Below are 13,980 nucleotides of genomic sequence, written 5' to 3'. Positions count from 1 at the left end.
AGCCCAGCGCGGTGATAAAAGCATGAGTGTTTAAATGTGTGCTTTTCCCATGATCAAAGCAGAATTAAAGTTATTCCAATCTGATAGTCATTAATTTTAACTTTAATTGCAGGCCTAAACAAATAAGATAAAACTCATGTAAATGGCTGACAAACCCAGCAAATAAAACAAAATATGTTCACAGGCCAATCCTGACAGGCTTGTTGTTTCAGTTTTAATGACAGGTATTAAACCTGATGAAAAGCAGCTATAAGATTTAAACAGGAAGCCTGTTCAACATCAACAGGTTAAGACAAGAACTACAGCTGACACAGGAACCTTTCCAGCAATAAAGAAAGAGCGAGTGAATGCTTACCCGGAGATCATGGCAGGCTAATATATTGTCCAGCCACTTGTACAGGTATCCGTCTGAAGAAAGGCCCACGTTATCGAACACAGGGCCACAACATAATACCGCTGACATAGCCTGACAACAAACCATGTACACACACAAACGCAGCATTACATCAAAGAACATCTCATATCAGAGCTCAGTGGTTTGGAGCATGTGGAGAAACCACAGTTCTGAAAGGAATAAGACTTTAAAATGAATCGTCATCATGAGACTGAAATTACACACTGCTATTAAACTTTACACACAAGTTAATTCTGTCTAACAGCCCTGATCCATTGTGACACACAGAATATGCTTTTCACGCCTTACACTAAAAAAGAGGTCGGAACTGCCAAGTGCATGCCTTTCTGAACAAAGAAGGTGCAGAGAGAGAGGTTGGGGAATTTTCCGCAAGACACCCACCAGTTGTTAATTGAGCATACAGGTACTTTCCAGATTGGATTTCAGACGTTTCCACTTGATATAGTGCTGTTAACATAACTCTATCTCTTCTTCCTTCCAAAGAGACGAACGGCACCGAATTGTGAGGGTAAATTCAAAACTTCCTCTGTTCTCTTAAACTGCGAGATAGTTCTATATGCCAAGTATGAAGGGATAAAGACTTATTTGATAAAATGCCTTAATGCTGATTCTCTGAAATGTCAATGAGTAGATTTTTTTTTATCTGGGTTTACCTTCAAAGCACAGTACTGGTAGCGTGTGATCTGGTGGTTGCGATCACTATAGCGGTCCAGAGGTGTGAACATGACACTGAAGGGTCCGGCCCACTGGCTGAAGAGAATGAAGAGGTGATGCCTCAAGCTCTGCTGGGGGAACAATAACCGCCTGTTGTGGACTAAAGAGAAAAACACCAATGAGACCTGAGGAAGATTCTAGAATATTTTTTTTACTCTCAGCATGGTACAGTGTAAAACATAATATCTAAAATTAACTGGTATTATTCAAAGGTATGTACACTACAGTTCAAAATGTTGGGTCGGTAAGATTTTAAATGCTTTAAAAAAGACAATTCTTATGCTAACCAAAGCTAATAGTGAAATATTATTACAATTTAAAATAACTTTTCTCTATGTTAATATATTTTAAAATATAATTTATTCCTATGATGGCAAATCTGATTTTTTAGTAGCCATTGCTGGCTTGGTAATCAAGAAACATTTCTTATAATTATAATACATGATACAATTTTTTTTTTTCGCTGATGAATTGAAAGCTCACATATGAGTTTGTTGTATCTATTCATAAAAAATAGCAATATCCATCTATTTTTTTCAGTATGTCAATACACTAAAGAGCCCTGCATCACAACCAGCTTTTAAATGTGAGAGCTGGCTGTGACGCAGGGCTTCTGGTGGGCTTACGTAGGCTGCCTGTGTGTTAGAGGGAATGTTGTGCTCTGCTGGTCTGAGGGTTTTCTTGGTCAGTCAGCACGTATTAATCAGAGCCAGAATAGTTCTATTCATAGCTTTGCTCCTGGGCCTCTAATAAGTGACTCATTCGTGTTAGAGCCTACTGAGACTTTGAAAAGGCAAAATGTTTAGATAAATATATACTATATCAACGGCTCTATTATGTCAGCTAAAATATCTGACCTGCTTTCATTATGGTCTTTGGTATTCTGGAGTACATTTGGGAGTACTATGAGTACACTGGGAAAGATATTTGAGATGCTAATGGAGAGGACATGTGTGAATAAAATCCTGAAATAAGGATATTCAAAGTATTTTCTCCATGTTTACCTGGAACACACTGGATGAGGTTGGCCACCATTCCACTGAAATGAGCTCTCATGTCTTTCAAAATGTCCAGCTCTTTGTCATTCTCTGCTTCTAAGAGCATCCGGGTCAGATCCACATACTCCAGAAAAAGGGCTCCTAGAGCCAGGGAATCTCGTTCCAATGCCCCATTGGTACTGCAGAAAAAACAAAACAAAACAAAAAAACAGAGTAAAACAGATGCACAAGGGATTTTTACAAGACTTTCCCTTTCCCCGTTTTAATCCAACAGAGTTCAAAGACTTTGTTGTGAAAGAAGATCTGCTAAAAAGTTAAACCCAGGATTTGACTACGCAAGTCCACAAAACAGGTCCGGGGTGAGTGGTCTAGGTCACCTGTCACTGATGACCCCTGAGTCAGCAAGAAGCTCAAAGATACGCAGCAGCTGCAGCCGGAGCAGATCTCTTCGCTCTCTACGCTTCTTATTCTAGAGAGACAGAAAGAGAGAATAACATGGAGAAGCTCGATTTAAATCTAAAAATGTGCATGAACTCATATTGCCACTGCACTATGGATCCAACAATACACACTATGTTATCTACAGGGTTTCCAAAGAGCTGCATTAGGACAGAGCACTTACCTCAGGCCTCCTCTCCAGAGCTTCTTTCATTAGAGGATGGAGTTCTTCCACCAGCTCCCTAATCAAACACACATGTATGAAACAGTCATGAGAAACCCGCAGCATGAAAGCAACACAAATATTTTCATAAATATATTTTTTGCTCCAAAGTCTGGTGTGAATAACCCTTTATTCTGCAATGTGTTGCTATGAATTCATGACAAAATTAAAATTGATATGTCTATGGTTGAAAAGTTACAATAAATAATTTCTGCTCAGTGTTATTGTAGTATTTATTTATATATGTAGTCTTTATTCATATTTTGAATGACCTTTTAGTTTTATATTTTCAGTTTTCATTTGGATTTAATTTTAAGTTGTTATTAAATGTATGTGCTTTTGTGATTTTTTATTTAGTTATTTTTAGTTTTAATTTCTTTTTCCAGGTTTAGTCATTTCAGTACTTTAACTTAAAAGTTATTTCAGTTAGTTGGGAAGGCAGTTTTATCAAATATTTATTTTTTATTTCAATTTTATTCAAATGACTGGAAACAATTTTTTAGATTTAGTTAACAATAACAGCACTTGGCCTGTGCTTCAGTAAAACATGTCTTATAGAATCTGTAGACGTTTGTCTACTTCTAAGTAACGGCACACGTCAGAATGGAATGACAATCATCTCTGCTATTTTGTTTGAGACACATTACTTGCTGCTATATTCATTTGCTGTTCTCAAACTTCTCACATTTTTCAAAGCTCCCTCACTGTGTATGGCAAAAGACACAAAAGTGGTTGCCAGAGTTCTTTGATATATCTGCCATAAAACTGCCCTGGTTCAGGAAATAACTCTATGAAAAATATGAAAATCAGTTTTTTGGAGAAAATTATGCTAAATAGCTTATTAGAATGAAAAAGAATCTTTTTAATTAAAAACAATACCTGAACACAAGGGAATTTGTTCGCCCAAAGCCTAGGACGAGAGACTCTGTGATCTCTAAACTCTCCGATCTCATGAGAGGAACCAGCTGTTTCAGGAGCCACGCCACTGATGGTGTGCCTATCACCTGATCATAAACACATACATGTACTCATGACATCACAGTTCTTTTATTTCCCCAAATCATGATTGTCTTACTATAGGCATGACGTACCTTGTTGTCATATGTGACACTGCCATCAGGTGTGGTAGCCATGATTTCAGGTGTAGAGGCTCTCAGGTGACCTGGACTCATGATACTAGGTTTGGCAACACCAAGGCACAATATCAGGTAATTCCTCCACAGCGTCACATAGCCATCGGCTGATCCAGGCGTGCTGGTCTTTTTGGCGTAAACAGGACTGCTGCCAGGGAGTACCAGAGAAAGGAGGTCAAAAATCATTTCCACTGGGGACATGAGTGTCTGTCTATTCTTTAAAGTCAGATTTTTCTGACAGTATTCATGCAAAAAATCATCAAAACTGCTATGAATGGCAAGTTTTAAGAGTCAAGATAATTGAAAAACTCACTTTGGGTCAACAAGCGGCATAAGCAGCTGTAGGCGTGTGAAGGCGTAGGGCCAGGCATAGCTGAGCGCCATGGAGCAGTGCTTAGGGAGGTGCTCCGGCCTAAGAAAGCTATACAGGCAGAGCACCCAGGGGTCCTTCACAGACTGGGCGAAGATCCACACGTGAGACGGGCTCTTTACGTCATAGTGGCTGTTAACCAGGCGGGCATTCCACTCTACCAGCCACTGCAGGTCCACGTGATGACTCATGGGCAGGGTGGCTTCACAGAACACAGATTTTAATAGCTGATCTTGAGCAAGCATGCATGAGTGTTATGATTCTACAGACACAAACATATGGTAACCGAGTTTTATAAAAGCCTTGTAGCACAAATCGATTCAATGCAAGTAGAGGTCAATACAGAGAGCGACACATAAACATATGGATACACAAACAGAAACACATCCGCTGGGCTAATGGGAAATGCTTACAGAGTCAGAAACGGCCACATGGACGAAACTCTCCAGCACGCTGGGGGCCAGTTGGTCCATAACCTCAATCATGGATTTATCGTCACCCTGAGAGCAGAATCACATGACAGCCATAAGGCTATTGTTGAATAATGTTTGTTACATTAACAGGTCTTCTATTGATTAGTACTGTATCTGGTATCAATCCACTGCATGTGTATGTTTAGGATGATTTCAACTGGTCAAATGACATCAAATTCAATACAATCAGTCAATAAGCTTGAGTGCCAACCTAATGTTTCATTATCTTCTGTATGTTTTCAATTATTTTTAACTATGAAACTAATTTCTTTCATTTTCTATTCAATTCTCTTTTTCCATTCGATCTTACTCTATTTTTTTATATTACTATCTTTTTCTGTTCTATTTTACTTGTTAATATTTCTGTTCTTTTCTATTCAATTTCATTTTTCTATTCTATTGTCATTTTCTATTCTGAGTATTCTATTCTATTCTATTCTATTATTTTTTCTATTCTGTTATCCTTTTGTATCCTTTACTCTTTTATTTTTTCTATTTTATCAGATTCTATTATATCTTTTCTGTTCTTTTTATTTGCTTGCCTTTTTTCTATTCCATGTTGTCTTTTTTTTATTTCTTTACTCTTTCTTTTTCTAATCAAACTGATTCTATTCTGTATTCTGTATTTTTCCATCTTATTCTATTTTATACTATTTTTTTCTGTTCTATTTCTGTTTGTCAATGGACAAATCAGATTATATTCTATTATGTCCCTTTCTCTTTTATTCTATTGTGTCTTTATTCTATTTCCTTTTTCTTTTTATTTCTTTTCTATTTTGTCTTTTTCTATTTGATTCTTTTCTATTCTGTCTTTGTCTATTCTATTTGTTTTTATTACATTCTGTCTTTCTATAATATTTTATTCTACATTGTTCTGCGTAGTTATGTTCTAATTAGCTATTTGGTTTAATTAGTTAGTTGTGTTTAGATTTTGTTTTGTTTTGTTTTTCTGGCCTAATCTGCTAAAGTTCCAGCAGTTTGTCTCACCTCGGCTTGACCGATGGCTGTAAACAGGCAGCGTATCTCTCGGAGGACAGACACAGCCAGTTTGCGGGTGCTGGTCTGGCAAGAGCACAGCAGCAGCAGGGCCAGACCCTCAACAGCATGCAGCACAGTGGAGTGAGGACTGCGCTCGGGCGGCAGTCTGGAGCTCCCGCTGCTCTGAGCTCCCATCTGAGGTCAGCAAGTATATACACATACACACGATCATACCCACAACTCCCAAGAACTGTTTACACTGGCTAAGTAAGCATAGCCAGCAAAGAGAAAATTTTCATGCAAAATATCAAGCAGCACATAATGCTGATACCTCCGCAGAACGTTTTCCAGGCGCCTGTAGCGCCAGCCTCCACTGTGTTAGAAAATGCAACAGCAGTTTAACAGACGAGTCCTGCAAGCCCTGCTGTGTGTCCTGCACTTCACGCAGCAGGAAGTTAGTGTACCCAAACAGCACGTCTTCTCGCCAATCTGAGAAGTCCAGCAGCAGACTCTGCAGGGAATTCTGGGCAATAAGTCTGAGTTCATCATCCATGTGGACCGTCCAGCCTGCAGAACGCCAAAAAGAAAAACAATAAATAATGATTGAAGCTTTTTATTGCATGGTAGGTTGTTTAGTCAAAGGGTGTATGGTGAACCTCACCTGGCCAAGAGATCGATGAGCTCAATTTTGGACAGGCCATCTGGCAAGATTCGGGGAATGGCTGCAACACACGTCCGGAACAAGTCAATCTTCGGTTTTCTCTCACCGCTGACAAGAGAGAGAAGGGATGAGTAACGCAAAAGTAAACAATGAGAGAGACAGAGAAAAGACAAACACAAGGAAACAGGAAAGAAAGAGAATTTCAAACTTTCCAAACAGGGTGTGGTGTGTGGGCTGAATGTGACTCAAAAGTCGTCTGGTTGTGAGCTATCCCTTCACCCACTCATGTTAAGCTCAGAGATAAATAATAGGTGGAGACAGGCCAGAACCAGCTGCTTACGTGATCATGTCCTCAGGTTCCTTGTTAAGCATCTGGGCATTGGTGAGCATCATGCAGCGGCCCACCTCCTTGTCCAAGTGCCTCAGGATGTTATCAATGGCTTTCCTGACCTGGGAATAATACAGTGCCATACCTGCAGGGAACGGCATAAATAATACAGACTGTAAATAAAAATACGCAAAATGTACAACAACAAACTCAAGCACACACAGGCAGGTGTTCGCAATATAAGTGCCCTGACCTATAAGCTTTGCTTCCTCCTCAGTTAGAGTTTTGCTGAGGTAGGTTTTTTTCTTCTTCAGCGTGTTCCCAGAAGGCAAAGTGGCCCCTGTGTTCGGCATGGGTGGTTCACCATCTTTCTGTTGCAGGTTATCGGCTATGACGAGGAATGCTCTCAGAGCGATGTTCATCCTCTGGAAATACACCATACAAATATCAGAAAATAAATCAAATATGCATTTCCTCATGACAAGATCTCAACTCGGTCTAATCGAATGAATGTGTTTTTATGTGTTTTCTTGGCTATACAGAAATTTTCCAACACTCAGCAAATCACATATTATTTTAGTTCTATAATTCTAATCCTTAGGTTTAGGTAGAAACAATTTATAATTAAGCTTTATTTAAAAATATTAGAACATTTGAAGTAAACATGCGGGTGTGTTTGTGTGTGAGTATAAACATTACCTCTGGATTTAAACTGAAAGCTTTGGCTGATTTTCCAACACTCAGCAGATCACATATTATTTCTTTCATTGCAAAATCCAGCCTTTCCTGTAGTAAGGATAGAAACAAAGATGATATTACTGTGTGTCATACGATAAAGCCATGACACAAAAAAAAGACGTGCATTATGTTCTTAGATGCATATCATATGTATATAGGTGTCAAACCTGGGCAATGAATTGAATTATCTTGACAAAGATGTTGAGCGGCATGTCTCTAGGAACGACGCTCCGTGAACCCTTAGGGAACAGTGTTGATATGATTGAGGTGAGGCGGCTGGAATGTATAAAATAATAAAAATGTCATATTAATAGATGTCAATCATCAGAATCAACGTTAGCAAATCTTATTCGTCATCATCACTGTCAGTGTAATGCATCTGAAATAGCCATCATATTTCTTATATTACAAATATATTTCTTAAATTGTGGCTTGTATGTTTCTGATTTTCAATACGCTACCTTTGTGTTGCAGTGTTGCTTTCACATTTGATTCGGATCATGTAGACCCACAGCAGCCGGTAGAGAGATTCAAGTGCCACCCGGGCCATTTTATGGTCTTTGTTCTGAAAGAAGAGCACTTAACTATAATTTCTAGTTATATATATATATATATATATATATATATATATATATATATATATATATATATATATATATATATATATATATATATATATATATATATATATATATATATATATATAATGTAATCTTAATATATACTTGAATTCATTTAATTGTATTGTTTTAATATATTACACGTATATCAAAAAATGTATTCTATTGTAAGGATGTTTAAATATTTTACTGGCAAGACAAATAAACTGATTAAAATCATTTTGATCAACTTTTTTTATATTTTAAACCTTATCTGTTCTTTCATGTTTGGTGTTTCTTTGCTTTGGAGTTAATTTTACTTGGATTTTTGACCAAATGTGGGCACTGAAGCGAACTGGATCTTTTTCCTACAGGTCAAAACCTTCATTACATAAAAAGTCAGCAGCTCTCAGACTAACTGCAGCAGACTGCCGCAAGTACAATATGACAACTGAGAGACCCTGAGGGATAACAGAAATCAGATAAGAACTGAATGCTTGAAATAAAGATCCAGCATCTTTAAACATTTTTCCCAGAGAGTCTCTCAGTGCTGCCCTTCATGGTTGTTATTTTGCACCTCCTTTCATTTGCCCCAACTCATTTCATTTATTCATTCTTTCATTCTGCCTCTCTCACACCCACACACAGGTACAAAGACTGAAGTGCTGAGTACAGACTGTACAATGAGATGTAAAAGCTAATGATAAAGGATTATCCTGTCCTACCTGCCTCTTTCAAGCAAACAAAACATTCCTTCAATTTCCTGCCCTCCCTTTGCATTTCACACATTTTTAACAGCTATTTGCTTGTAGCTGCTGCCACTTTAAATATCTGTGCACATGACTGATGGGCTCCAACAGTTAAAAGAACTTGCGTTTACATGATGCTTACACAACTGCCTTGCACAACAAAACTGCATTAATTTTTCCATGTGAACTGCTGTAATATGCTCATCCACAATGTGAGGAATTGTCAGGTCTGCTTTATCACACAAGCTTTGTGGATCACAAAGACTCACTTTCAGGTTGGACAGGCAGTTGTTGAGGAAGACGTGCCATCTGTTTAGAAAGATCTGCTTTTGGCTCACACACAGCAGACACGTTACCAGTGGATACAGAGCCTGAGAAAGAAAAAAAGACAGATCAATGATTATATTATATGTCCTTAACAAGAACTATGTAATACAATGACTGAGCAAAGACAGTGAATCAATCTAGTACAAAGTGTATTCAAATTGTCTCTCCCCTAAACCTCTTTATATCTGTAGCAATTCTGACACACACAGTTCCTACAGAAATCATTATAAATGGTAACCACAATTCCAATCAAAAATACCACAGTTCCAAAAAGTGTTACTACTAATAAAACTGTGAATGCTTAGTCAAAGCTATAATCAAAAAGTTATAAACAAAGATTTTAAAAAATTATTAGGCAGCTTAAAGGAGGTAAGAATTTAATAACGTGAAAATAACTGGGGCAACCATGTTAATATGGTTTCATTAAAATATTTGCCAAGAGAATGCCTGATAGCATATTCACTCTTAGTAATTTCATATATGTAAATTATTAAAAAAATTCATATTATTTATTTAAGGGTATTATGGGTACTTGGGGGTTGGGAGATACACTTTGAGAAGCACAGCTCTCAAACATATTTTGGAAAGTACTTTCCTGTCATAATTATTTTTCACTTGAGTTGTTATCTTTAAGCTGGTTTGTAAAGTATTTAGTCGCAATCTGTGGCAAACAAATCAACTGAAACGATGTCCTTTAACAAGAATGTCAAAATGCACAGCTCACACACATCACACAGCTATTGTGTGCCACGGGTTGGGAATGCAACTCAACAGTTGTTATGGTAAGTTCAGAAATTTTGAAAAATGTTTAGAGATGGTCTATTTGAAACATCACAGAAACAGCAAAAACATGTCAGCTATGAGCCAATTACTGTAGATGCATCTCCGTCTACTGCTTGCAAGCATCAAAAAAGAGAGCAAGACTTGCCAGAGAGTGTTTCTTCCTGGATGACAGGTCTAACGTTGTGTCGTAGAGGGTTTCCACAAAGTTTCTCAAACAGGGCACATTCACCTCATTCTTTACCGTCTGATGAGAAACGTCACGTTGAGTATGAGTTACAGTTTGGACAGAAAAATCATTATTACATTATTTAAATTTGCATATTCTGTAAACTTTTTCTTAAATCACAATTTAGCGCATAGATAAAAAATACATATAAATATTTATTAAATATTTAGCTTGGCAGTGCTTACTATAGCAGAGACAGCTGTACTTACTGCGGCTACAGGGACGAGTATCTCTACGAAGAGTCCAGCCAGAGAGTGTTTAATGTCCTTATCTTTCACCTCCAAGAAATACTGAGCACACTCCTATAACAATAAAAGAGAAAGATTTCTATTTATCATAGTGTACACTGTTTTTTGTCAGTTAAAGTAGAACATCTGTAGAATTGTTTTACTGTGTACCTGCATAAACTGGAAAGACGCTTCAAAATCTTCCACTGGGTACATTTTAATGCGAAAGAACTTGACCCCCATAATGAGGGTGATGGTGCTCTGGACCACATGTGGGCTCTGTTCTTTCTGCCTGAGCTCCTTCAACTCTGAGATGAACTTCTTCCTCACTGTAGGAAACCTGGGAAAAAACGAAGGGAGGTATTAATATTTATTTTTAAAAATAATGCAACACAGCAGAGTTATGGTATGATTCCCATCATTTTGCAGTGGAGATAAGCTGTTGCTTGCTTATCTATTTATGCAAAATCTATCTTATGATAAATTGCTTATGATGGTAGTCATTTGTAAGTCTAAATGAGTAAATACAAATGTATGCTGAAACTAAAAACAACGAGATAGGCAAAGATGTCATTCTACATTTGTACATAATTTAAAAACACTACAGACTATAAGTATACACTGCAGTATACAAAAATGTGTCCTGCCTGAAAGCATCCCATGTCTACATTAGACAGATTGACCAAAATTCTGACTTTTTTTAGTCTATTTTAGTTGTCTTTATTTGAGGGCTTTTCTCAGTATGCATTAAATATATGCGACCAATTGCAATTAATCCAATTAATTCCATCAAATTACGATGGGAAGCCCAAGTTTAAATCCATTCCACCAAAGTCAGCAGATTTTGTTTGGCCAGGACTTGGATGTTTCTTGTACACATGTGTTAGGGAGTGTTTGTGAGTTCACTCTGACAGAGGGAGAGATCTTCAGCTCTATATTTAGAAAGGCATCTGGAGGGCGAATAGGGAGGCATCTCTCTCTGCAAGACTCGATGTTTGTTTTAGGTGAGCTACAAACAAACCCGCTAGTTTCCCACTCAGAGAAATAAAGTAACAATGGGTATTTCCACTGTACACACTGTTTGACTGAATTATTCTATTTATCTTGTACCGTGCTGGGGCGAAGATGCAGACCCAAGCATACCTAATATGTCATTCGACTTCAACAGACACATGTAGACACCAGAATTTTAAGACTTATTATAAGTGCGGCCACAAGGACATTTGTGAGCCATATTACTGTCAGATCTGGCACTATCATACTGATAGGGAGAAACTCCATCTTTGTGTGCCACTGATGGAGCTTCCTGTGAGCATGATGAGACGCCTTGTCTATCAGGGTAATGGCCTCCCATAAGTGCTTCATTTAACACTAGACACTCTGTCTGGTCTAAAATCTCACTCCACATAACTGTATATGAAACTTTAAATATGTTCTTATTGGCTAATTCCACGGCTTCATAATTTACCTGGACTGGGCCACGACACCGACAACCTCTGCATACAGATCTGCCACTATGTGCATGTTGGTTGTGTTTAGCCCAAGGTACCTGCAGGACAGAGAAACACCATCATTCTTACCATCCTTCAGCAAAATCCATTCTGGCTTAACAACACTTACATTTACAGTAAGTATACATACGACTGAGGGAATATAAATGATGTAAAATGCTTATTAGGCAGATTTACTCAAATAACTTAAATGGATCGTTACCCCTCTTTGTACTTGAAGTGTTTGAAGGCCAGGTTAATGACTTCCTGAATGAGGCCATCCAGAAGAGGGTGGAGAGGGATCTACAAAGAAAGTGAGAAAAAGGATGAGTAAAAAGACATAAATTAACAAATGAAATAATAGAATATAATTAAATATATTTAATTAATTTATCTATTTATTTTTTACTTTAAATTAAATAAGTACAATAAAACAAAATGTAAATGATTAATTGAAATTCAAATACATAATTTTTTATTTAAAATTTAATTAATTATACATTATAAATATATAAAATTGTATACATTTCTGCTTCCTGTTGTATTTGTTTGAGACAGGTTGTCAGTTTTGTGGCTGTTCAATCATACCCTACCTGTTTTAAAACCTCAATAAGCACCAGTGAGAATATGAAGTCTATTGCTAAGTCCCTCCTTTCCATCAGATAATCTTTCTGCTGTTCATCGCTAAAAGAGAGAAGGAACGAGAAGAAACTAAGTAAATCACATTTTGATAAACAGTCACTGCTTGCTTAAGTCAATAATACAAACATGCTTCCAGGTTTTATTCCATGAGAGCTTCTGAAGTCCTCTATGGCATGTATTTGATTCTGAAGCACTGATGTAACCAAACCTAACTGTCAATAGCAATATTTGACTACGGTCTGTGGACATGAGATCCCATATCACTGCTGAGGAATTTCTACCTTGCCTTTACCACTAATGCATACATGGCAAAGAATTTAGGCTAAGAAATAGTTTCAAGGGAACCATTTCTAAAATACATTATTATAAAACATTATTACGAAAGTAGGCTTGCATAAAAATGTTCACAGGAAAATGATCCACCAGACGATGCTAATCTTGTTAGCGCATCTACTCAGAAACAGCCAATCATCACAGCCCTTTAACTATTGCTGGTCTAATGTCAGATGAGCTGCTGTGCAGTGCACTGGAGTAGAGATTGTATTTCATAAGATGAAGGCAAAGCTTCCTGATGACAGGCATCAATCACACGCTTCACACGCTTACTAGATCACACATACTGTATATAAACACACAAATATAAACTTCTACAGAATACTATTAGCACACTTATGCAAAAGACATTAAATCAGATTATGCTGACTTAAAGACTTGTAAAAAAGATTTGAGGAAATGAGATGAGCAGATACTTGACATTGTGTGCTCTAGTTTTATCTCAAGTATACACTATAGACAGGGTGCAAACTATGAAAGGCACAATACCCTATAAGGGATTCTTATTTTGTCTAAGAAGAGTTTACACACTCCTAATGGCATTCCAGTTAATATTAGAGAGTTTAAAAAAAAAAAGGTTTGAAATGAGTAACTTTAAATCTAGGTAAATACTCACTTTTTGGACTTGGTGTTTGCACGTGGGCGATACTCGTGGGACTCGTCTTCCAAGCCGTTCTGTCTTTTATACCAGTCAAATAGCGTCCGCAGGATGGAAGGAAGACAATACTCAGCAAGTGAGCTCATAGTGCTGATCAGCTGTGGGGAAACATAGGAAGTACCTCCAGGTAATTTTTCATCAATAGTCACAGCGCTATTGTATAGCACAAAATGCAAAGGGAATTAACTCAGGCTATGCACGGAATGGAATATTAGCACACTGCTTACTGTACAGTATATACTGTATACCTATTTTATAAAAATAGTATGTGATACAGTTTGCAGTATCCATATTTTACTCCAGAAAATGAATACATACTTTTAGGGCATACAGTAGTATAAATAGGCAAAATGAGCATAAATGAAAGTTATTTTGGGTGGAATTCGGTTTTATCAGAAAACAGACAGAATTGAGATACAGGTGGATGGATAGGAGTGGATGTGGTCATATAGGCTGGGCTAAACCAAATAGAGGAAG

General features: G+C 37.4%; 1 pseudogene; it reads right to left on the bottom strand.

Annotated features, from left to right (window-relative positions):
• LOC109097910 overlaps nucleotides 1-13,980 on the bottom strand; it is a 50,304-nt pseudogene that overhangs the window by 21,662 nt on the left and 14,662 nt on the right.

Source organism: Cyprinus carpio, unplaced genomic scaffold, assembly GCF_018340385.1.
Source record: "Cyprinus carpio isolate SPL01 unplaced genomic scaffold, ASM1834038v1 S000006658, whole genome shotgun sequence".
NCBI lineage: Eukaryota > Metazoa > Chordata > Actinopteri > Cypriniformes > Cyprinidae > Cyprinus > Cyprinus carpio.
The sequence above is the reverse complement of the archived record's forward strand: the minus strand, read 5'-3'. Positions and strand labels throughout refer to the sequence as shown.